Source organism: Silurus aristotelis (assembly GCF_946808225.1).
Source record: "Silurus aristotelis genome assembly, chromosome: 11".
Taxonomy (NCBI): domain Eukaryota; kingdom Metazoa; phylum Chordata; class Actinopteri; order Siluriformes; family Siluridae; genus Silurus; species Silurus aristotelis.
The window spans coordinates 11,504,673-11,530,463 of record NC_139584.1 but is presented as its reverse complement, the minus strand read 5'-3'; the positions used below and the strand labels follow the sequence as shown (position 1 = coordinate 11,530,463).

General features: G+C 38.1%; 1 protein-coding gene across 1 annotated transcript in view; it reads left to right on the top strand.

Moving 5' to 3' along the window:
• Nucleotides 1-25,791, top strand: part of agbl4 (AGBL carboxypeptidase 4) — a 320,509-nt gene that overhangs the window by 34,641 nt on the left and 260,077 nt on the right. The gene's annotated exons all lie outside the window — the stretch shown is intronic.

Here is a 25,791-nt window from a genome sequence, read left to right as displayed (position 1 = left end):
AAACAAAAACTTCTCATTAGAACCCTGAGCTCGACTGAAAATATACAAACTCGGAATAAAATGTGCTGCCGAGTTTCCCGGAGTTGGTTAGACTTGGTTGGCAAGGTGAAATAATAAGGCATAACTCTCGTGCATATACATATCCACATTTATATTTGAAAACAAATTTTACGACGCACGAGTCTATAAAAGCGTGGCACTAAACAAGACAGTGAATGAAGATTTAAGCAAAGTCGAAACCGCTTTTTCGGAATGGATAGTTCCTCATTGCACCGTGGCAAACAAACCTGCTTTTCAGCACTCTGTGCAAAACAAATGATGCTGTCATCAGGAGACTGGTTAGAAATTTGATCAACAAAACACGGCAGAGAGCATGTGGAGCTGCAGGCTGATGATGTGCCAGATGTAACCTGGTTAGAAAGCACCTGAAGGACCCTGATTAAGAGCTTATTACAGAGCGTAGCTGCAAATTAAAACCCAGATTTCAGTAAACATTCACCTGAATCTGCAGGAACATGACAAGATAACGGGAGCCTCAAATGAACACTAATAACCTCTTGTGATAGCAGTTTTTTTTTATTTTCACACTGGAACTGAAGATACTGGACTGGGTTGGTGCTTATATCCTTTGTCCTGAATCACGCGTCATCCTGGAATCGCCTTGCTCATTTGCCCCTAAAAAGAAATCTCGCAAAAGCAAGAGTCTCTGAAAATATTGGTTCGTTTTTGATTGACGTATACTGTAGATGAGCACGAATTTAATTAAACCAGAAAACTGTGTTGTTTTGCCAGGATTATTAGGATTGACGTGCTTGTCAAATATAATGCGTGTAAAGCAATACCTCAAGGAATACTCTTATATATTCCCAACAAGTGTATGTGTGAATGTACAGTGCACAGAGTCAGATATAAATATCTTTAATTAAAGTCACCTAGTGGAGAAAACCTCTGCATCATTATAGCCGTGTTGAAACATGACAGGCTTCCAAACTGTTTTCAAACTGTTAATCTGGAGGGAAAGCTGCTGAAATCAGGGTTAAATAAATGCTTCTGCTTAGCTGGGGAGGCAGGAATGTTTCGTGTGAGAAAAAACATGAAAGATGTTTAGGGAAGAGTTTCGGAGTTTAATGAGAAGCTGGGATAGAGGTTTGACTGAATTAATCATTGTGCAGAGAGAGTGCTATTAACGTTAGCGTTGACTGAAAGTCTCTCCTGTGACAAATGGGTAATTAAGAATGTTTTTATATTTAGGATTCTGACACAGAGGGCCACAAAGACCTCTTTGCCCATTTAGGAGTTTAAAAAAATGCAGTTTTTAATAGTAATATAGATTCATTACAGTGACACCGTTTCCCCTTTTCACGGTTTCGTTGCGAGATGTAGTTGGCATGTCTTAGGAGACACGTTTCCCCCATGAGAGATAGGCAGAGTGGTGGTTTAGGTTGAGTCCAAGAACATACATTATATGGACAAAAGTACTGGGACACCTGATTATTCCAGAAGTATGTGGTTCTTCACTAAATTGTTACCACAAAGTTGGAGGCACACAATTGTCTAAGATGTCTTTGGATGCAACAGCATCAAATATTTTCTTTCACTTTAGTTGGAAGACCCAAACCTGTTCCAGCATGACAATCTCACTGGAGCTCCATGAAGATATAGTGTACATGGCCTGCATGGTGGCCTGCTAAAGAGCTCAACCACACATCGATACCTGTCTTTACAAATCTTCACAAGCATACTCCACAATCTATTGGAACATCTTCCCAGAAGAGCAGAGGTTATTATAACAGCAAATGTGGAATGGGATATTCAAAAAGCACATACAAATCTTATAGTCAGTTGTCCAAAAACATTTGTCCATATATTGTATTATTAGAGGTTCCCTGGTGGTCCTCACCGCTGAGGACTGGGTTCGATCCCCGGTCAGGGAACCAACCCCAGCCATTAGCGTTGCACAAGCCAGTGCACTCTTAGTGCCGGTCCCAAGCCCGGATAAATGGGGAGGGTTGCGTTAGGAAGGGCATCCAGCGTGAAAACATGTGCCAAATCAAACATGCGAATCATGAATATGGATGATCCGCTGTTGCGACTCCTAATGGGAGAAGCTGAAAGAAATTGTATTGTATTATTAGAGTATTATGACCTATGTCAAAATCCAACAACACATTTTTGCTCTGTCAACTAAAACTTCTCAAAGTCACAGCTGGATAGAAGGTTAAGTGTTGCTGTACAATCTACAGATTGACTGACAGCCCATACTAAGAGTAGTAACAATGTAGTTTCCTTCTAATGAACTATTAGAAATTGAATGGCAAACACAGACAAGTGGAGTGATAGAAACTTTAGAATGGAAAACTGCTGTAAAACTAAATATAAGAATTCTTGGAACACCCTCTTGTACAATCAGATTAGTAGGCTGAGTAGTTTTATTACAAAATGCAGTTGAATTCTTGAATCTGATTGGTTAGAAGGTGTGAATTATTTTTGAATAACCACATGACTCAGACATTTTGGCTTTTACATAATATAGTGTAAATGTGAATACATTACTATTTCTATAGTAATAGCGTATACACACGGACTTGCATCAAGGACACGGCACATTACCTACTGTTAATATTAAATTGGTTAAAAAGTGTGTTGTTTAACAAAGAAAAATGTGTAATCATTGATGTGTGAAGTTTTTTTATATATATTTTTTTTAACTGTTAGGAGTCTATACTTTGTAACAGTCATAGTGCTTTGCAAAGTTTTCCAGCATGGGAACATTTTCAGGACGGAGGGGTTCACGCCTTCTGGTTTCTCAGGAAAATGACAACCTGCTTTTTTTTTAGATAGATACATAGAGAGAGAGAGAGAAAAACAGAGAAAAAGGAGGAAATAAGATGGTTGAAAGAGAATAACTATAATGTAAATGGTAACAGGAGCCTTGTGTTTAAATGTTGTGAGTGACACAAGGATACAGAGCCTGGGATTCTGATTATTAAGGTGAGAATTTGTTTCCTATTGTAGATTAGGCTTTAAATATAGAGGGAAATATTTAGCTTTTTCATTTGGATGTAAGTAACTTACCACAATGTTAAAGGCACAAAACTGTATCTGATGACTTTGGATGCGGAGGCATCACATTTTCTTTCTTCATTTGAACTAGAAAACCTGAACATGCTTCAGCATGACACTTCCCCTGTGCACAAAGCAGAAAGATATGGTTTACATGGGTTGGCGTAGCCTGCTATAGAGCTTTGACCTCAAACCTGCTGAACACATTTGGATTGAATTGGAACACTGAATCAACCCTAGGCCTCCTCACTACAGTCATTTTGGCTGCATGAGCAGAAATCTCCACAAGCACACTCCAAAATCTAGTGGGACATCTTTTCAGAAGAGAGGAGGTTATTATAACAAGTATTGGGGACTAAATGTTTGTTCATATGTTCATAAAGCACATACAAATCTTATGGTCAGGTGTGCACAAATGTTTGTCAGTATAATTTTTGACCGGGTAAATTTTTTTTTATGAAGCAATTTCTGTTTGCCATTTCTACCATGGCTGCTGTCAACCTGATTATAGAGTTAAATGACAGAGCTTGTACAAACAGAATGCAATAATGTTTTTATTTTCTTTGACATAAAAACAAAAATCAATGTTCCAAAAGCCTTGTTTCTTCTATTTCTTTGTAATTTAAAAAATGATTGTGATGATGATAGAAATGTTTAAATAACAGGTACAAAGCCATGGACAGACCTGCTGAATAAATTCAATAACAGTCGGTCACCTTGTTTTTTCTTGTGTGTGTGTGTGTGGGTCCAGTGTTTCTATTCCAGAAGTTTTGTGTGGTAAACATGATTAAGCTGAGCAGACAAGCCTGCGGGGCTCATAGTGTACATGTAGTTTCTAATTTAGAAGTACAGGTCTGCTCCGAGGTCACACCCACATGCTGTGATTTAAATGGCTTATTTACTGTCAGAGATTTTTCCTCATCCACATGGAATGAATCTTTTAATGTCACTGTCGCTGTTGATTTACGAGTGCTCTCAAACTCCAGTATGCTTTTTTTTTTTTTTTTCTTGACATTTTGAGCTTCCTCCAAGACACTCGGGTAAAGTTTTATAATTTCTTCCCTTACGAATCTGCTCACTAGGTGCTGAAGGGTGGCGGAGTGATGCAGCAGGTACCATTGTTTTCTCACAGCTTCGGGGTTTCCACTTCTTTCCAGAACTCGGGTTACTGTCTGTGTGGAGTTTCTATGCATGCTTGTGAGGGTTTCCTCTGGATTTCCACTTTTCTCTCATCTTTTAAATGATCCCGGTGTGTGAATGTGTGGATATGGGGATAGACTTTAAATATAAATGTTTTCTTTTTTCTGCGAAAATCCATATGAAACGTTTTGTAAAATCCAAATGATTGTATTCTCAAATGAAGATGGATTATATCCAGATTAAAATGGGTACAAATGTCTTTTAATTATTTAAAATTGTTGATCAGATAAGTAGAAATACTAAACAAACTGGATTATATTCAGGATATTTCAAGATGTTTTCAGGTGCTGTCGTTTTATGCAGTGTGCTGGTAATGGATAACAGAGGTCAAATGAGGATTCAGTTTATGTTAAAAATTTTTTCTGTACGGCACAAATCGTTTTTTTCTCAGACAGATACTGTTCGATTTCGATAGAAAGGACTGCAAAGGCATGTGCTTGTGCAAAATGGTGAACCTATTAAAGTAAAATATGGTCTGCTTGGCATTTTGGTTTGGGAATGCTAATTAGGTGGAGTAGCAGTGAATACCCTGTTGCGTTTGTTATTGCTGTTGCACATAGATATATATTGTATTGTGTGCCCTCGAGTCATTTAGGTGTGGGTTTTGTACGAAGACAAGCCACTCCTCATGTATTCTTCTGTCATGCCTATTGCGTATGCCTATGCTTTATGAAAAACGATAAATGAGAGTCCCTTGGAAGACTAGTGTCTAGCGTATACAGTTTTGCATTTTAACACATGGTTTTGAAAGCTTGTTTTTATATTTTGTAACTGTATCAAACACATTCCATTATCAGTAATTTAGATGTATTATTGGCATGCCATCACTGCCATTTTACGTCCAGGATGCATCAATTTCACTTAATTCTTGTACACTACTGCTCAGCCACTGCTTCTATTCTGTCAACAATGTGTTATTAAGCTCGAAGCTAGTTATAATGGAGCAGTTTCTCCTGTACATTCCTTCTTTGAAATCCAAGCATAGCCTCTTTTCCCTCTGTGTCTGTCTCGTGAATACCATTGCTCAGGCAGTGAGGTGTTACAGGCTCATTGTTGCTGACCGTGGTGCTGAAAGGCCTTCTACATTCACATAGCCTGAGTGTTCATTTCATGGTCCATATAACGTGTTCGCCATTTGTTAGGTGGCTGTTAGCACGGCCGCTTATTTCTTTAACCCTTTCCCTGTCGGACCATAACAAATCAGACACACATTGGTTTCAGCGAGTGGTGGATGGCTGCTGCTTCTGTTCAAGGTACAAGGGCATACATGGCTTTACAAATATGTCTGGTGTCAAGGCTTTTTTTTTTTCAAAACCTAATATGTATAGATAAAAAAAATGCTTTCAGATTTGCTCTGCCAGGTTTATACTTAATTCTTTGTAGGTCTGGGTTTTATTTAATGTATGGCATGTGGAAGGAATCTTAAACACTGCCATAGTAAAACAAAAAAAGATAATTTCAAGGCTGCCTGGAAGATCCAATATGGAAGCTGAGCCATTGCTGATTATATTGCTGGATATTGTGCATTTCTTTCTATAAACACTGCCAGTATGACCTTGACTGGACACTTTCCAAAACACTTTATGTTATGGAAAGTGATCACTTGTCTAGAATGTCTTTGTTTGTTGTAGCATTATGATTTGAGGTCCATGAAGGCTTGAGTTGGCAATGTTTATGTGCAAGAACCCTGCAGGTCACAGAACTCTGACCTGCACAAATTCCTGATGTTCAATATCACTGGATGAATTAAAATGCAGACTGTGCAGCAGACCCTTTCACCCAACCACATTGCACAAATTCCCACATCAACATTCCAAACTCTAGCGGAAAACTTTCCCAGAAGAGTGGAGGCTGTCCTTAGAGCAAAGAGGAGAATAAGCTTAATATTAATGCCATATATTTTTTATATTAATGCCATGTCTTAGTGTTCAACAAGGGCATATGGGTGTCATGGTCTGGTGTCCATATACTTTTGGAGATATAGTAAAAGAATGATGAGTTTTTCATTATAAGACAAACACATAATCGTTTACATTCCCTCAAAACTCATTATTCGGAATCATACCTTTGCACTGTTGTCCTTCATGGCACTAGGAATTCGTGAGCGGGTGTGCCGAAAGAAGTAAATGTGTTTTTCAATCTGCCCACCTCTTCCTTTTCTGAGCTCCCATCTCTCCTCTCAAGTTTCCCTGTCTGTCTTACACACACACACACACACACACACACACACACACACACACACACACACACACACACACACACACACACACACACACACGCACACACACACACACACCCACTTTACCCATCGTTTCTCTAAGGAGTCCTTGTCTGTCTCCTCCTTTTGCATTCCCGTTGTCTCCTTCACACTCTGTGGTTTCTGGCAAGTCTTGATAGCAAGAGACACATACACAAACACTCCTTCACACTTCTTCAATGTACGCTGTATAGGATTTACCATAAAAGTGAAAAAAAAAATTCACAGTATAAACTTGGATTGCTTTGGAAAAGTGCTGCAGTAATTAATAGTTATGACAGAGAAGTTTTCCCCTGGCAATTTTGTACGGCAGAACAGGAAGAAAGAAAAAGAAGGGAGAGAGAATAATATTTGAAAAGACGCAGCTCTGGAGAACATTTGTTATAACCCATTAGATAGAAAGCAGCAATTAATTTGCTGACTGCCCCCAGAAGCTTTTGCATGGGAATAAAGATTGAGAAGGACTTCTTAGCTGCTAAAAAAACACATAAGCACACACTTTACCCATTATCACTCAGCGAGATCTGCAAAAGGAAAACTTCATTAGGTATGAGAAACTGTTCCTGTGTTGGTTCTTCTCCATTGCTTTCGGATGCGGCAGTAACGGAGTGTCCCTGGTGACCAGGTAAGGAATCTTTTTCCTGAAAAGTGCCATTATCCAGATGGCGCCATTAACAATTATGCCGCTACATTTTCCTTTTTATAATTGACTCCATAAGCTATTAGGCAAGTTGGCATCCGGTTGGCCTTGTATGAAACTTGTCCAGATGTTATGAAGCAGACTGGGGTGAGTGAAGAGAGAAAGGGGAGGGGGGGAGGGGTTGTTATTATGGAAGGGTGTGTTGATGGCCAGGGCGTTGTGCAGATGGATGCTGGAGGTGGATGTTGGGGAAAAAGTCACACTCTGTAAATCAATGTCTCTATCACTTCAACAACCTGCTTTTCTCTTTTCCTTTCCAGACCCTGTAAATGTTTTCCCCACTACTAGTCATTCTCCTTTTGACTATTTTACTACACTTTACTCACACTTAGTTGATTTTTCTGTAAATACTTTACATATTTGTTAGTTAAATTATTTAGTTGGCAATGTTTAAGACATTTCAGTTATTGAAAGGTCATAATTGTATGAAATATGCAGCATATCCTGTTTTAGGATATTGTTCCCTTTTGTGCCACCAGAACAGAGCCAGTGAACCTTATCTCTTGAAGCTGGTAGAAATGCTGTGTAGCACTTTCATGCAAAATCTCACTAGCGTTCGATCGGGTTGACATCTGGTGACTGTGAAGATCACGTCCGATTTACATAATTACGTTACTCGTCAAATTATTCACTCCTCGTGTGTCTTCGTGTTCCTGTGGATAGGCACACTGTTATCTTAAAAGAGAGCAATCCTATCAGGAAAGAAAGGTTTCATCATCAGATGAAGGTGATGAGTCAGAATAACCTTGTATCGATTTGCTTTAAGGGAACTATCCTGCCAGCAAAACGTCTACACAGCATAACAAATCCATCGGCTTTTCATTAAAACTGTTATGCATCTGTAACCAAAGATAAAGATCTAATTTAATTGTATATCCAAATCATGCTATGAACACTACAAAAGGTATTTCGATATAGGATTTTCGGATTATCTCGAATGTGCCGCAGATACATCAATGAAGCTTAGCTACATTTTAAAGGGCGTTGACTCTTGTCCTACACCTCTGCCTGTAAACATTGTCAGTCTCTTTCCTGGCCATTGGTTTAGCAGTGCATTCCCAGAAGCTGGTATTTTTTTTGCTAAAGGGTTCAGCTTTCTCTTGTCTTCAGTATCCCTCAGATCAGAATTAGAATCTCTTTATAGCCCAAAATGAACAAATACTCTATTGATTATTCAATAGGCTGGCTGGCCAGAAAGCCAAGAGGCAGTGTGCTGCTTCCATTTGTTATTAGTAAACAGATCAATGGCTCAGACACACAGGCATTGCCAGACCAGGACCTTTAGTGACTGCTTTCAGTCTTTTATTTCAGAACGAAATGATCATCTCACCACAAGTCCTTTCTCACTTGTTTTTTCCATGGTGCAGAATGGTGTCGATTTAGAGGAGAGGTTTTAGTTTGCTTTCCTGGTTCCATAATTATCTATCATTCTGATACAGAATCATTGGCCTCATGCCTTTAATCGATACAGGCTGTAAAAAGCTGAACAGATAAGAGCTAATTTATCCTTGAAACATTCAAACTGATATTTTTACTGAATAATATTTTCTCATTACCAGTGCTTAATGAACTTAATTGATTTATTAAAAAAAGATACCCCGAATCTGATCTTTTGGATAATTATCTATTCTTTACCCTTTGTGGCTTCTTCATTTCTGTGAACTTCACTGAGGAGGTTTTTTCAACACAAACTAAAACCAAATTAAACTTTATTTTTATTTTTTTGTCATTTTAAATTTACTCGGTCTAAAAGGTAGTCTATCTATTCTTACCCTATTTGAGAAATCATGACCCCTCCCTTTGAAGATTTATCAAAAAAGAAAGTGCAGTCTAATTTCAAATTGGGACATTCAATTTGGATTACATTTGAATATTAACCTTATCTGTAAGGGTTGAATAGACCATTAGCTTTTAATTGAGTGATTCTTTTGTTTTGTGAGCTACAACCCCCATGGATTTAACTTAAACTGTTCCAATAAAATCCACAAAATGTTCTATAGGGAAAACTTTTTGTTGTTGTTGTTTGTTTAGGACGATTAATTCATTGCATAACTGCTCTGGGATTATTTACGAAACTATAAAGAATTTGGAGTCAGTACCATAAAAACATCAAAAGTAGCAAAGCATGCAGGCTCTCCAGTTCCACTGCTGGCTGGGAGAATTATGGGCCAATAAGAATGATTTAGATGGCAGGGGTGTTGAATGAAGTTGGGTGAGGTTGAAGGTATGTGGTGGTGAGAGCGATGGGGAGATGAAGGTTCTGGCCTGCAGACACACTAGAAAGGCCTTTTAATCTGAGAAAGAGGATCTCCCGCTGATAAATGGTATAGGCAGAGGTTGCTGGAGTACTGCTTGAGATGGAATGTTCACTTCAGGCACTGGGCTTGATCCATTTCCATCTCTTTACTGTCTCCACTTACACTGTCAGCTACTTCATCAGATCTGAGCTATTCTCCTGGTAAAGTGTTAGACAGAACTGTTGGCAGATTATTCATTTTGTCCTGAGAATTGTGACAAAGTAGGTAAGAATAGTTTGGCTTGCTTGTGTTTTAGCCTGGCTGCCATGTTGCAGCAGAGTTGCACAATTTTTCACCCGATTTTGTTTTGGATTAAACATTAAAATATGTCATGGTGTTGCAGAGCTTATTATAATGATAAGCTGTTAGCATGACATATTATGATTCCTGTCAGTTTTGTTTTCAAATGCCGGCTGCTTTACTGGCAGCAGCAGCGAAGTCAGACTCCAGGTTGTTAGCGAGGTTGATAAGGTGTTGGAGTGTTGGGAACATTGGTCTCCATCATTTCGCTCTGAGCGAATGAGATTTGGCGAGATAACACTGTGTTCTTTCTCTGTCTCTCTTCATTCCTAATCAACCTAGTAATCAGCCAAAGCCTGGAGTACAACATTGTCTCCCTGAAATTAACCAAAGTCAAGAGGGTCTTTCTTCAGCTTTTTTGTTATGTAATTGTCAGCCACTTGAAATCAGAATTTAAGAAAAAATGTAAATTGAGCTGTTTATTTGAGAAGTCTACTGGCAAAATGTTAACTGTCCTTCATTATGCTGTGCTGCGGACTGTCATAAAGTTCGTTTTAGATGTTTCACAGAACAGAACTAGAGAAGCTGTTAGTAATGTGGCTTCTCAGGTCAGGGTAACCTAAAGATTCTCACTTCCAATGAGGATTGCAGACGCTGCATTTCCTCACAACGCTGAGTACAGCATCACCTTCCCCTTAAATTAGCAGGGTATCATCATTCTCTGTCTCAACTTCAAGCGATTTTGACGTGTGCACAAAAGCATGATGAAAAGCTCACATGCATGCTTAGTCTTACCCGCATTATTCTCAATCGCAGCCTTTCAGTTAACTTTAACGTATAGTTCACTTTGGTGTTGTCGCTATCCATCAGTCGGCAGTCCTGCTTAAAGTCTCCATCTTATTTAGAGCGGGTGTAGGGGCCAGCCTTCAGTGATGGAGCGCTGTGAAACAAGCCGGAGGAAATCATCGAGAACCGACAGGCCATTCCAAGAGGCCGCCCACGGCCTCAAAACCATTTCTAATAATGTCCTTTTTTTCTGCAACAACAATTGTGCTTAACCCCAGTGGCTTTAGTCTGCCTCCGATTCTCATCCCTTCTCCATGCCTGTGCAGCCGGCCAAATGGAAATTGCAATCTGCCCTCACGATATATCTATCTCAAAAGCACAACACACACCTCAGCTGGCGTCTAATGCCGAGAGCAAATTAAATGAAACTCTTGTTATTAGAACACTTTGAAGTTTCTAGGTTGGTTTAGGTTTAGCCAATATGTCTTTTTTTTCCATTTCATGTTGGTGCATAAATCACATAAGAATTGCGAGCTATGACATGTTGTATATTTTATGCTTTTTTTTTTATTAGGGCTATAGATTATTTAGATTCTAGATTGCCTCATAATTTGTAAATCCAACTGCTTTCCGTGATCGTGTATGAACATTTTGAACATTGAATACTGCATTATAAGGGGTGCTTAGCAGAAACTCTCTTTTTGTGTCGCTCGTCACTGTTCTCAACAAGGTCTCTCGTTTCATGAGTGACCTTCTAACTTGTCTCTATTGCAGCTAAATCTGGTTTCTTCTATTGTTATCTCGTTTCCTGTGTTCTGTCTTCCTTAAATCTCTTGTTTCACTGGCTGTATTTGCATGTGTGTGTGTGTGTGTGTGTGTGTGTGTGTGTGTGTGTGTGTGTGTGTGTGTGTGAGTTATTAATGACAATCTTTCTGGTCTCTGTATGCTAGAACTGTGAAACTAATCTATTTTAATTATAGATTTAGACAGCTTTTATATTTTTGAAATTTATATTGAAGATCATCATTGTTCACGATAACAACAACGTAAATTCCCAGGACCAGTTGGTGGAATAAAATGTTTGTCCTTTACTATTTTTAATGTTTCAAATGAATAAAAGGAATTACACACGTCTTTCTGCCCCATACATCCAAAAACTCACACGAATGCTTCATATTAATCACTGAACACTTACTTAGACAAACCTGTTGCTTCTCTGTATGGACCTCCTCAGACTCACTGCTCCTACTTAAGCTTTTATTATGAGTCTCATTAACTTTACATTGTCAAGGACTGTATTCCTGCGAACGCACAGTAAGTGATACACTATATGGAAAAAAGTACAGATGGTCCCTGAGTTACGATGAAATGGCACTTGTCCATGCGCCCGCCACATACATATATACTGTCTAGAGTATATAAAACGGTAGTGTCAATTTCTCTGTTTTAAATTATTAACAAATTACAGTATACTACCCCATACTGATCCCCATTCTTCAAGACTCCTAAGTAGGCTAGGCCACGTCTCAACTTATTTTCAAGTTACAATTTGGTTAATCAGAACACATCTACATTATAAGTCAAAGGCTACTGTATTGTAACTGTCTTGGGAAACCTGACATTTCCAACCATATGTGGTTCTTCCCCAAACTCTTACCACAAAGTTGGAGGCACACAGTTATATCATTGGAGTGACATTGGATGTGGTAGCATTGAATTTTCTCTTCACTTGAGCTAGGAGACACACACTTGTTCTCCAGCATGACTGTACCCCTGTACACAATGCATGAAGAAATTTTTTTTTTCATGGATTAGTGTGGAAGACCTCGAGTGGCCTGCTGAAGAGCTCCTTATTCGGATAAATTGGAACACTGACTGCACCCCAGGCCTTACACCTTACAAAAGTATCTGACTTTATTTTACTCTCACTTTATCTTGTGACAAAATAAGGAAAATATATTCATAAGCACAATTCAAAATCTAGTGGAACATCTTCCCAGAAGAGTGGAGGTTATTATCACAGGAAATAGGAACTGAATGTGAAATGAGATGTTCATAAAGAACATACAAATCTAATGGTCAGATGTCCACAATCTTTTGTTCATATAGAGTTTTAAAGTAAGAAAAGCATTTTAAAAGCACTTTTTTTTTTTTTATGTTTTACATCAAATCAAATTCTGATCAGTATGAATGTAATGCTAGTTTGTTAGTTCTTTGTATGTGCCAGGTTTATGAGTGTCTGTATGCACCATATTGTAAGTAAGGACACAAACACAATAAATCATCAATAAAGCATACAAATTTGTTTATACTATGTGGATGAAATGACAGTTACAGCCTAATATGGTATTTATTTATTTTTTTTATAAAATTTTACTCAGTACTGGGAATTTTCATATAGGAAAAGCTAAATATAATTTCTTCAAAAACACGTCATTACAAATAACCGAAAGGTTTTTTTTTAAGTCTGTGAAATATGCATACACAGCATACACATAAACAGAATGCATTTCAGACTTGCTTTGTAGACAGCACTGGGGTCTTTTTCGACAGGTGTCTATGGGGAATTACGACAGTATGTCAGATGACAGAACACCACAGACAAAACAGTATAAGAAGAGGAACAGTGCAAAGTAGATACTGCTCTATACTCTACCCACTTGTAAGAAGTATTTTTATGGCATATTGCAGACCCCAAATTATCTTATTTACAGTATATAACTGAGCACTTGAGTGTTGAGGGCTGGGTTAGGGTTAAGGCCCCAGCAGTGGCAGCACCAGGATGTGAACAAACAACCTTCTGATCCTAAGTCTAACATCTTAACAGCTGATCTACAACTTGAAGGAATACCCTTTAACCTTCACCAAAGTACGGTTGCTCAAATGTTTAAATCTGATTGGTCAATATCAACTGTTACATGAAAAACAGGTTAATAATAAAGTGCTTGTTGTAATTCATTTCTATTATAACATCTCCCACACATTTGGAGGCTCCATGTCATCAAAGTAAAACCTACAGTGGTTGATTTGTTGAGTTTTTTTTAGGAGACATTTATTTAACGGTTATGGAAGGAGTCCCGGTTATTAGTCCTTTGTAACATTGGCGGTACTTTGTGAGTTTATCAGCACAGGAAAGTATTTGGGACAGAGGAGTTTACATTTTTATTTTTTTCAGTACAATGAGATGTGAAGGTTTTTAAAAGAGCGATGTGATTGGCAAGGAAATTAATGTTTACAAGTGCAGGTATAATGTACATTCATTCCACAACATCTAACTATTAATTGTTCAAAAGCACAATTAATAAATTAAGCCATGTACATTAATTGTTGGCAAATCAGTGGTTTCATTCAAATTAATTGAAATAACCCCCCGTACACCAACACAAAGTGTCGTTAGCTGATTTTTGCCATGAAAATGTAAGTTTTCTAGAATTTTGATTTTGCATAGTCCACTGTAAAGTCTAAATAACGCCTGTTGATTTTTTATTTTTTTCATAAAGGTATACTGAAGGAAAATTGGTATGAAGGTGACAATAACTGTTGGCTTTGAATTTGTCTGTGACTGAAGTTTATCTTCATGTAGAGAAAGGAAGGAGAAGATGATAAGGTGTGTGTATTGAGAGAGAGAGAGAGAGAGAGAGAGAGAGAGAGAGAGAGAGAGAGAGAGAGAGAGAAGACACAGATGGAATGACTTCTCTGGGATTACAGTGTGGCTGGTGGAGCAGAGAGGTGGTAATTGCATTTTAATTACAGTGTTGATGGTTTTGTGCTCTGCCAGATGGAAGCTTCTTTACAGATATGCGCAAAATAAATCAGGCTTTCGCAGCAACCCTCCCCTTGCACCTCTCTGACATTATTCCTTCTCCATATACCGTCTCGCTCCTCTTCATGTATCTCCTTTTACCTCCCTTTACGCTTTGTCTTCTTTCCTACAGCAGCATCTATTAAATTACAGCTTCTTCTTTTCCCCGTCTCTTTTCCATCTACTCACTCGTTTGTATTATTATTTTTTTTTATCTCTGTCTCTCTTTCTCTCTCCCTCTCAGTTTTGCCTCCAGCAGGCTTTCACAAAACTCTCTAGAAACCCATTCGCCGCAAGGTCAAAGACGAAGCCCACAGACAACAGTGGCGTTAATGCATTCAGCAGTGTTTATGAGAAAGTGTTTGTGCATTCATCTCGCTCAGATAAAGAAAGGAAATGCGTGTTACTTCTATTTTGAATTGCATTTACCCTTTGGGCATATTTGTCGGCATAATGAATAATGTTTTATTTAGCTTAAAGATAGCAGACTATGAATCATCGTGTGGCGGATAAACTTCGAAGCCCCGACCACAATTTGCATGCTCTTAGAGAGAATGGCTCTTATTTATCAAAGTTGTACACAGTCAAATCTTGACCATAAAACAAGCGTACACAAATTCCTTATTCATCAGTTTCACCTCTGTACAGTCTTATGCCTGGTGCAGGGAAAATCTGAGTCTAGCTTTTCACCAGCCTGAAGCATATTGATTTGCAGTTTGTATCATCAATAAGTATAGCAAAATGTAGTGAGGGCATAACACATAAAAAAAAGTGCAGCAGCTAACTGAAGACACAACAAAAAATAAATCAGAGGCACAACAGCAAATCATACACAAAGGCAAATCAGAGATCAGAAATCAGACATAACGGCAAAGGATTAGTAAAGTCAGGTACTGATGTGAGTAAGGAGGCCTGGGGTGCAGTCAGCGTTCCAATTCATCCCCAAGGTGTTCAGTAGGGTTAAGGACAGAGATCTTTAATCCATGTAAACCATATCTTCATGAAGCTGGCTTTGTTCACAAGGACATTGTCATAGGAACAGATTTGGTCTCCTAGTGTGTGTTAACAGTTTGGGGTGGAGCCACATATGATTGGAAAAATCAGGTGTCCACAGGTAATAAAAAGCAAATCAGACACAACAGCCAATCAGAAACACCTACAGGAACACAACAGCCAATCCGAAACACCTCAAGAAACACAACAGCAAATCAGAAACACATCAAAGAAACAAAACAGCAAATCAAAGGCACAATCTCAAATCAGAGACACAACGAAAATCAGAATAGCATCTACACCCAAAATGGAGAGTGTAGGTCCATACTGAACATCTGATTAGCCCTTCACATCCAGCTAGCTTAGCGATAGCAAGTTCACGTCTGAAGTATTTCTTCAGAATAGCTAAGCTTCCTTTCATTGTTCTCACAGTGATATTAAATCTGCACAACATTCACCACATATAAAAAATAACATCATATACATTCTTTTGATACAAATAAGCATCAGTAGATTGATTTAGTCTCAGATTCCCGTTTACCGTAAACGTCTGCAAGATTTTAAGTTTTTGCAGTCTTTCGGTCTGATGTGCACCGAATTAGCCAATTAGCAATGATTTCCATGATGAGCTATTGGTTATATGGCCTGATTTTGCCATTTTCGTTTGTAATATTCGATTCATTCATGGTTTCGCGTTTTTGGGTTTTGCCACAGTAAGCAATGAAAAGAATTATTGCAAACTCGGGGAACACATAATAGTGTCAACATAAATTTGTACATTTGTCAAATCTTTATCAGCTAATTGGTGCCTCAACTGAAATTAAAGAATTTTTAAAGGAAATGGCATGAAGTGTTGACCTGGATGTAGAGGCTTGAACAGGTAAACCATGTATCTGGGATTCTCCAAGACATGATTTCATTACTGAAGTCATTACATAATTTTATTTCAACACTAAATCATGCCAGATTCGACAAAATGTTTGTCCATGAACTACAGATACAATAAAGTTGCCTTTCAGTTTGAAATCAATAAAAAGCTGTCCATCAGTGCTGCAATGTCACTGTGTTTATTGTCTCATTGTAACTTACTGTAAGCATGTTAAATTATTTGCTTTTTGATTAAATACTACAATACCTGCACCAGGTAACCTGGGGTATAATGTATGTATATGGTATGTGAGAGACTCGCAGGTGCTTGTTTATGCGGCTGAAGCTGATTCATAAATTCAAATATCCACATTTGACAGTTTGATACTGTATACATTATTCCATGCTATTTTTTTTTTATTGTGTGATTTGATCAATGTGTCTAATAATCTTTATATTATTTTATCATTATTAAACATTTTAACCACTTATTTTTTTCATATATGTGCTAAGTATATATATACTGTATTTGCCCAGAGGGGAGCCTCTGCTGTACAAGAGAAAATATCTAGATGGGAAAGTCTGGCATATATATTGTTTCACTCCATGTTCAGGGTCTGTGCAGGCCATTTGCATTCTCACACATCCGCCTTGGCTATATAACTATATTTTGTATGAATTATAAATTATGGTTTCTGTCCTGATAAAACTGTTAAGGGCCATTTAATATCAGTAATGCTACCGCATAGGAGACGTCCTAGACAAGTTTGTGCTTTGTGGCAATAGTTTGGAAAAAGCCAGAATATACAATATATGAATAAAAGTTTGTGGACACCAACTTCTCATTCCACATTTAGTCCCTCTTTCCTGTTATGGTAATCTCTACTCTTCTTGGAAGATTTCCCACTAGATTTTAAAGTGTATTTGTGGATATTTTTGTTTTTGCCACAAGGGTGTTAATATTGTCAGGTTCCAATTCCTCCCAAAGGTGTTCAGTGGGGTTGAGGTCAGAGCTCTATTTCAGTCTAAGGTTTTTCCTACCAAACCATTTATATCATGGAGCTTGCATTGTACACAGGTGCATTGTCATGCTGGAACAGGTTTAGGTCTCCTAGTTCAAGTGAATTATAATTGTAATGCTTTGGCATCTGAAGACATCCTACACAATCGTGTGCCTCCAACTTTGTGGTAACAGTTTGGGGAAAAGCCCAAGTGTCCCCATATAGTGTATGTGCATATAGTGTCCATATAGTCCACATAGTGTATGTGCATATAGTGTCTATATAGTCCATATAGTGTATGTGCAATTAGATTAGGTTCAATTAGATTGAACTTTGTTATTGCACAAGTTATGGTACAAGGCAATGAAATAAAGATAGTATCTAATCAGAAGTGCATTAGTGCAGTGTAAAATATTTACATATGTACAGGTTGGTAAGGCTCTAATCTATGATAGATATAAATAATGACAGGTGTATGAATAATATAAAATACATAATATTATATAAATAAACAGTATACAGAAAGATGATTATATACAATGAGCACAATTGTCATGGATAGTGCAATGGTCAGATGTCCACATACTTTTGGCCAGAAGAGTGTATTTTTGGAAATAGGATATAGTGTTATGGGCAGGTACACACACAGCAAAGGTATAAGACCAGGTAGGATTGGTAGTTTGGTAGTTTGGCATTACCTGCACCCCTGTAGCTGGCTGTGGTGCCCATAGGAACTGTTGGTGTTCACTTAATATTTGACTAAAATGATATCGTTTAAAATGATCAGCTATTTCACTTTTTTTTCCCCACTCTCTACACTTGTTATCTGTGGCAAACTTTTTTTTGTAGAGCGTAATGCTTTAAGCTCTTATCGCCTATTTGAAGTGAGGTGGGATTCTGGTCCCTGCAGTTTGGCCTGGTGGTTATGGGCCTTATTTGAAACTCAGTGATGATGACCCTTGGGAAGAGCCACACCTGAGCTCCTCATCTCACAAAGCTGAGTAATCTGTGGCTACATTCTGCTCTTAACTAACTGTCGGTAGAGATAAGGTGTGTGATAAGCACAGAGCAGTAGCTGCAAGGGAAGTGTGTCTATATATCACAGGTGTGCACGGCTGCTGCAGCCCAGCTGATAGCGAGTTAATAGCTTTATTATACAAGAAAAAGCAAATGCGCCGGTGTCTTACTTCTTCTCCATGTCTAATGTTTGCACGCACACATTTTAATGCATAGGCCTACACACTGACAAACCGAGAATGAAAATTGATGGAATTCCCCCCACCCCCCCATTATGTGTGTATGTATTTAAGTGAGTGAGTGTGTATTGCCTCCTTTTTGACTAAAAGAAAAGGTCCGCTTGCTTATCAGGCTTTTCCGGGCTTCAACAGACAATTTTGCATCTGACGAGCTAAAGTCTTGACTTACAATTAATGTTTTCAAACTGCACTGCAGCCTGAGAAATGTGCATTCGTGTGTGGCAGCAGGTTTGCCGGGGCTTAATGGCGTTCCGCGTACAGGTCATTTTAATATATTCATCAATTACAGCAGGGTTCATTTTAGTGTAGCTGCCAGCTATAGAAGCGCACGGCGATATTTCCAAGAACATTACAGTTGCCACGCTTTCCTGCCTGTAAAAGCCAGCAGGGTAATTTGCTGAGAAATTACCCAGTTGCCTTGCAATGTAAGCTGGCTGGTGAAATTTTACAACATGATGGCATGATTGCACCAAGTCTACCAAGTCTTCGGTACACACACGCATACAAAAAAGAAAAGAGCTTGTATTGTTTTTAATTTTTCGATCAAATTTACAGAGGGTTTGATTGGATTGGACAAATAGAAAGCTGATATTCAGGATTGGTTTTGTAAAAATGTATTTTTCTAAAGCATTACCCTGATTCCGGTTAAGTGTTCAGTGTTTGAGATGAATCTTCCCAGCAAACAGATGTGATATTTGCACTAGAGTTGTCTATTTGCATAACTCTATGAATGCTTCATGTTTTATGAGTGAATGATTGTGGGATTAAAGGACTATTCGGACAGGATTTATATTTGCATGAGGAAATGTACGTGGTAATGTAATAATTACCAAAGGATCTGTCACTTTATTCCCAGCTAAATCCGTCATGTCACTGACTTTCTAGAGATATGAAAATATCTCTGATAATAATAATAATAATAATAATAATAATAATAATAATAGAAGCCCTGGGCAAACTGACATGCTTGTAAATATCCTGATATATCCTGTATTTCTATTTCTTCAGCATGAACACATAAGCTTTACACCATCTGCTTCTCATTAACCCCAAAAGACCCAACTTTCCAGCCTCAATTCTTTTGTGGGTTTTCTTCACTCTAATTGGTGCCATGGTTTTGGGGGGACATGTTTGTTATGGAGGTAATCTACAAAATAAATAGACAATGCCATCTCTGTCATTAAAAGAGATCTTTCATCCTGAGCAGTATGTTACAAACAATGCAGATGCACTGCTATGCATTGCATTATGGTTTCTTTTCATGTATACCGTATATTATATATTATATATTTATAATGTGTTCTATCTAAATAGTATTTGCGAGTCATGTATCAGTGCTGTAGTGTAACACACACTTTTGTGTCATCAGTTAACTATAGACTGTAGTTAAACTATACATATACAGCATTTGGCAGACAAACCTTTTTCAGTTCGAATTACAATGATCTTATTTATACAACTAAGCATTTAAGTGTCTTGATCAAGGGATCCAGCAGTGGCAACTTGGCAATGCTGGGAATCAAACCCATGAGTTTACAATCAGAAGTACAAAAATGTAAACACTGAACTACCTTTTTTCCAGCTGCTCAGGGAGAAGTGGAATGTATCTAAAGCAGAGTAACCAAAATCCCTATAAATAAATAGCACAGCTAGTAATTAGCTAGTGTGTAGGCTAAACAGTTGGGCATGTGTTTACCATCACCATCAAAAAATGTGAGTAGAACAGTAAACATTTTTCTGCTTGAGGTGCTAATTTCTAATTTGTTATATTGAATTTGTAGTTTTTAAATATGTAACTTATTCATAGCTTGTTCCAAACAAAGGAAATAACGTATATTCAAATAATTTGTCAGTTTTCATGCTCCTTATTCAGAGAAATACTTCACTGGTGAAAGTTTCTGAGTGCTTTAGAGCACTATTAAATTAGAATATGTCCTCAGGCTCTGCTTCTGGCCCAGTGTGACGCTACAACCAGAAGAGCACTGGTGTATGTAGGCAGAATCAAGGGGAAAGAGGACTTTAAAGCACTGGAACCATACCAAGCAGGATCACATTGCTTTATAATCCACTGTGGGAGAATTCCTGATTGTGCTTACTGCTCAAAGCTAATGTAATTATGAGTTTTATGGCTGCCTCCCTGCGCTTATTGCATCAGTTAGAAGTAGAAGCATCCTCTATCTCTCCTGTAACAACTGTAACATCTACTAATGAGGGAGTTACGTTCACTGCAAGTCCCCACAGAAACCAGACACATCAGTCCACCTATAAATATCTTTTTGCTGCTCATTAAGTGTATGCCTCATGACAGGCTATAAAACCAAGTAATGTATACACACATGCTTACATTCATCTCTTTCTCGCTATCTCTTTATTTCTCTCTCTTTCTCTCCCACTTACTGTTTGGTTCGGAGAATATAATGCATTAGCATTAGCAGAGTTTCTTCATCTAAAGCTGTAGTTTTAATCTTCAATCACTTTCATCCAGAAAGATATTGAGCAAGCTCCATCAGCCACATCTGTGATTTTGGAATAGATGATTTTTTAGAGGTCGTCTCCCATTTTATTTTCCTAATGTATTGTATGTATGTACTGTACTGTAGGTTGGCAGTTGGCAGATGCCCACCTATGATGAAAAACAATATCTTGTTTCAATAGTTATTTATCTATAGTTTTCTGGTATTGTTTTAAATTATTTAAAATGTGCAGTAGACAAGTTTGTTTTATTTCATACCGGGACAAATAACCTAGAAAATATGTCAAAGATTGTTTGAGACGTTGGCCTCAGCACAAGCGTGTTACACGGCTGAGAAAACCTGCTTTGGTTGTAGATGGCCGTCTTGTCAGTTATTTTATAGACAATCCCCAGTGCTTCTTCACTCCACCACGATCTCAGTCTGAAACCGGCGTAGGCAGATACAATAAAAAAACACTCTGCGCCGTGTAAAAACTTAACAACAAGAAGCATCGCTTTTCCAAGGCGGTGTTATTTATTACAGGTAAAGAAGAAGAAGTTGGATGCGGAATTAGCAGCGTAGCTCCTGGACAGGCATGCGAAAAGCAGTTTGTATAAAGCTTTAAGCTGTGTGGATGACGTGGGTATACAATAAAAACAGGACAGCAAAGGCGTTCATGACCATTCTTATTACTTACTAACGGCTGAATTGTGCATATTTGTAGTGTTATAACATGGCTTGAAGCAGTTGATTGGCTGATTGTGCTTGAAAGTGATGCCATAAAGTACGTGCAAATGCTGTCTTTGCTTAGCATGATAAATCTAGGTGTACTCAGGTCTAGCTTTGTGTATGTGAGCGGGAATAGGGACCGGCTCAAAATATTTCAAGTGTTCTTGAACCCACGTACTTAACCATCAAGACTTAATCTTGACAAATTTTAATTAGTCTTTGCCTGATGCTCCTTTGAAGCTCCGATCATCAAATGGTGTCCTTTCACACATTCTTCCAGTGAATTAGCTGAGATTTATGTAGCAGCTGTACAAATAGAAATTATTACACCAACTTTTACTGGAACGCACCACATGAATGTAGGTAATAGTGTCTCATACTGGAGTCATGTGTGTGCAAGTATATGACAGGTGACAGACACACAGGTGAGTCTGCAATCTAAAAACATCCTGGTGCGAACAGACAAAATTGAAAAGTGTGTGGTTGTAAAGCTATTGTGCATTTCTCGTGTGGTACATCAGCTTTAAATGGTACCGATTCCATCTATGTTTTATGTAAAATGTGTTGAGGAGCAGTTTGAAAAAAAAAAGGAAATCAATTCTAATAGGGATTACTTTTTAATCTCACTTGAGTAAATATGTAAAGACAGTGTATACACACAGTGCTCTGTAAGAAATCAGCCTCCTCTCAAAACTAATTGATTCGCCTTGCCTTGAAGCAATCATCGGGCTAAAAAGGAAATTTGCGCAATTATCCCTCTTACCCCGGATCGAGTCCATCAGCCGAAAAGATGTTTGGTCTCTGATCGAGGTTTGCCTTTTTAGTTTTGCTTCGGAGCTATGAATCTAATGTCTCTAACAATTAAGTAAAGCTATTGCTGCCAGATCAGCATTGTGTAAACTGCTGCATGCCTCAAACCGTACTGAATTGTTAAACAATCTTAAATAGACTTATGCTTATGATTCTGTATAATATGCTGCTAGCTATAAAAATGAACAATAGTACATTGCATAGATAAAAACTGATGGCAAAAAACTGAGGTAAATGAACTTTCTTTCAGAATGCTTACCATTTTTATCCAAGTAGCTGTAAATGACTGTACTATAGAACAGGATGTAGGGAGCACGGTAGCTGTGGACCCCACTGTCAATCACAGTGACACCAGCCAATCATTGGTCATGTAAGTGGTGGACGGTAGATAGGGTTTTCCTCTGATTCTGTTATGCTGCCTTGTAATGTAGCTTAAGCAGACATTTGCTAAGAGGCTAGTATATGTTAGGCCTCATCCTATAGGCCACCTGAAAATCTGTCACATATTTGTTCTTCTTACTATCATGATATCACATTAAACTGTTACCACACAGGCAGGGCTGAAACGATTCCTCGAAAACTCAAGTAATTCAAATGCAAAAAATCTTTTTAGTCCATTTAACCACACACGGAGCATTGTGTTTCCCCACGGATTCTTATTACAGACGCACCACCCGCTAAACTCTGGCACGCTCTGGACTGGTAAAACACAGAAGACGCTGCAGAATGAAAAAATGGTGGAACGGGTAGAAAACGGCGAGGGGCGAGGAGAAGATTCGTATGAAAGCCCGTTTCCGCCATAGAAATGTTTGCCTAAGTCCGACTTTTCTCTTTTTTCCGAGTTTATTTCACGCAACTCTGACTTTTTTCTCTCGCAAGTCTGACTTTATTTCTTGCAATTCCGACATATTTTCCGGCAATCGGGCAGTGTCACCCCGTCTGTAGTGCCACAAAACTTCACACATTAAAATGAAATAGCCTGCAATCAGACTAATGAAAAATAAAAGTCAGAATCGCAAGAATTAAAGTCACAATTGCGAGGAATAAAGTCAGAATTACAAGAGAAAAAAGTCAGATTTATGTGAAATAAACTCGGAATTGCAAGAAAAAAAGTCGGAAGTAGCCTTGGTAGGAACCAAGGAAACTTTTTTCTTTATGTGGTGGAAACGGGCTTCCACATGATTCAAGCCAAATAAAACTACAGGAAATATCCAAAGTTTGGGATCATTTCAATGTAAAACATAAAGAAAACACCATACAGTCTGTTTTCGTTTTTTTTTTTTTTTTTAAGTAATCTAAAATATATTTATGTATTTTTATTTATGATTTTCTATTCATATATTTGTATTTGCATTTTGATATAATATGGCAATTAAATGCTCTAAAAAGGTTTAGTTTTTAACAGATATTTTTGTATGCAATTACAACAATAAAATGTTATTTTTTCCAAAAAGTAAAGTTACTTGATCTTTTTAAGAGACACGCCTTATTTCTTTCTTGTATATTTAATATTGCTCTTTAATAAAGAATAAGTACTTACCTGATTACTCGATTAATCGTTGGAATAATCGGTAGAATAGTTGAATACATATATAAAATAAGCAATAGCTTCAGCCCTACTTACAGGCGCACGTATATAGTGCATGTGTCTTTTTGTTTCTCTCTATACATACATGTACACTGATCAGGCATAACATTATGACAATAAAACATCATGGTGGGGTGAATAACACTAATTGTCAAGTCAAGTCACGTCAAGTAGGCTTTATTGTCATTTCAAACATATACTGTACAGTGAAATGAAACGTTTCTCCAAGACCAAGGTGCAACATAACACAACATAAATGAACAAAAGGAACACAGAACTACACAGAATAACACTGAGTATCTATTTATTAGGCAGCAAGTGAACATTTTGTCCTCAAAGTTGGTGTTAGAAGCAGGAAAATTGGCCAAGCGTAAGAATTTGAGCGAGTTTGACCAATTGTGATGGCTAGACGACTGGGTCAGAGCGTCTCAAAAACTGAAGCTCTTGTGGGCTTTTTCTGGTCTGCAGTGGTCAGTTTCTATCTAAAGTGGTCCGGCGACAGGGCTGTGGGTGGCTGAGGCTCATTGATGCATGTGGTAAGTGAATGCTGGTCTGTGTGTTCTGATCCAACAACAGTTCCTGTAGTTCAAATTTCTGAAGAAGTTAATGCTGTTAATACTTGATGGATCAGGACTGTTTTGGCAACAAAAGGGGACATAATGTTATGCCTTATCAGTGTATACTTTTTTATTTTTTATTTTTTATATTACTTACATAAACCAAGACAAGATTGTATTAAATTTTCCAGTCTGGGACACGTATTTGTTTTCCTTCTTCTATTTTTCTGTTGTCTGTCCTTTTTATCTCTATTCTCCCCATTATTACATAACTTCTTTAACACTCCCATTAAAAGACTTCTCACTCTCTGTCACTGTTTCTTGCACTTTGATTGGCAAAGCGTTCTGTTTGTGATCTGAAATGCTTTAATCCTGTTTGATATTTTGCATTGAGAAGCCGTTGATGAGGGCTTATGCCCTCCATGTCGTGTGTGTGCATACATAAGTACAGCCTTATAGGTTACCATGTTTTAGTGTAGATTTGTCAGTCATTCCTAAACGCGTGCACAAAATAAAACGTTGCGTTGTGTATCTGGATTCTGCTTGATTGGCTCAGCATATTGGCCCGCTCTGTCCAATCTCAGAGCTTGTGTGTGAGTATGTGTGTGTATAAGTGTGTCTCGCCTGGGGACATTTGCCTGTGTGCATATTGAGGTGTGCTGTTCTCCTGTGTTGATTTATTGCCTCTTTTACAGATCCTGCCTGGCACTTAGTGGAGTCACATTCAAAGCTACATACCATTGAAACAAGCTCTGACAGCCTGACACTGTGTGCGTCGTGTGTGTGTGGGCATGTTTTTATATTTTTGTGGGGAACAAATGTCCTCACAAGGATGGGAATATCCAGCAGTTATGGTATTGTAGGGACGGTTCCCACAAGGAAAACTGTGTCACAGTGTTTGCTTGCGTTTACTGAGATTGATATTGCATTTAAATTTAGGGGCTGAGCTTAAATTAATTAGCTGTATATTACATGCAAGGCTTTTACACACATTAGCGCATATGTGAAAATGGATAATGAAAAAATTGCCACCCCAGTGTGCCTGTATACGGACGTATAATGATGTCCAGCAACTATAAATGTTTCTCGTCTTTGTTTTTGTGTAACTACAGTGTATATCAAGGCTAGTCTCACTCCCTCGCTGTCTCACTCTCACGGCGGGAGAGAAGTCTGCTGATAATAAGTGTGAGGA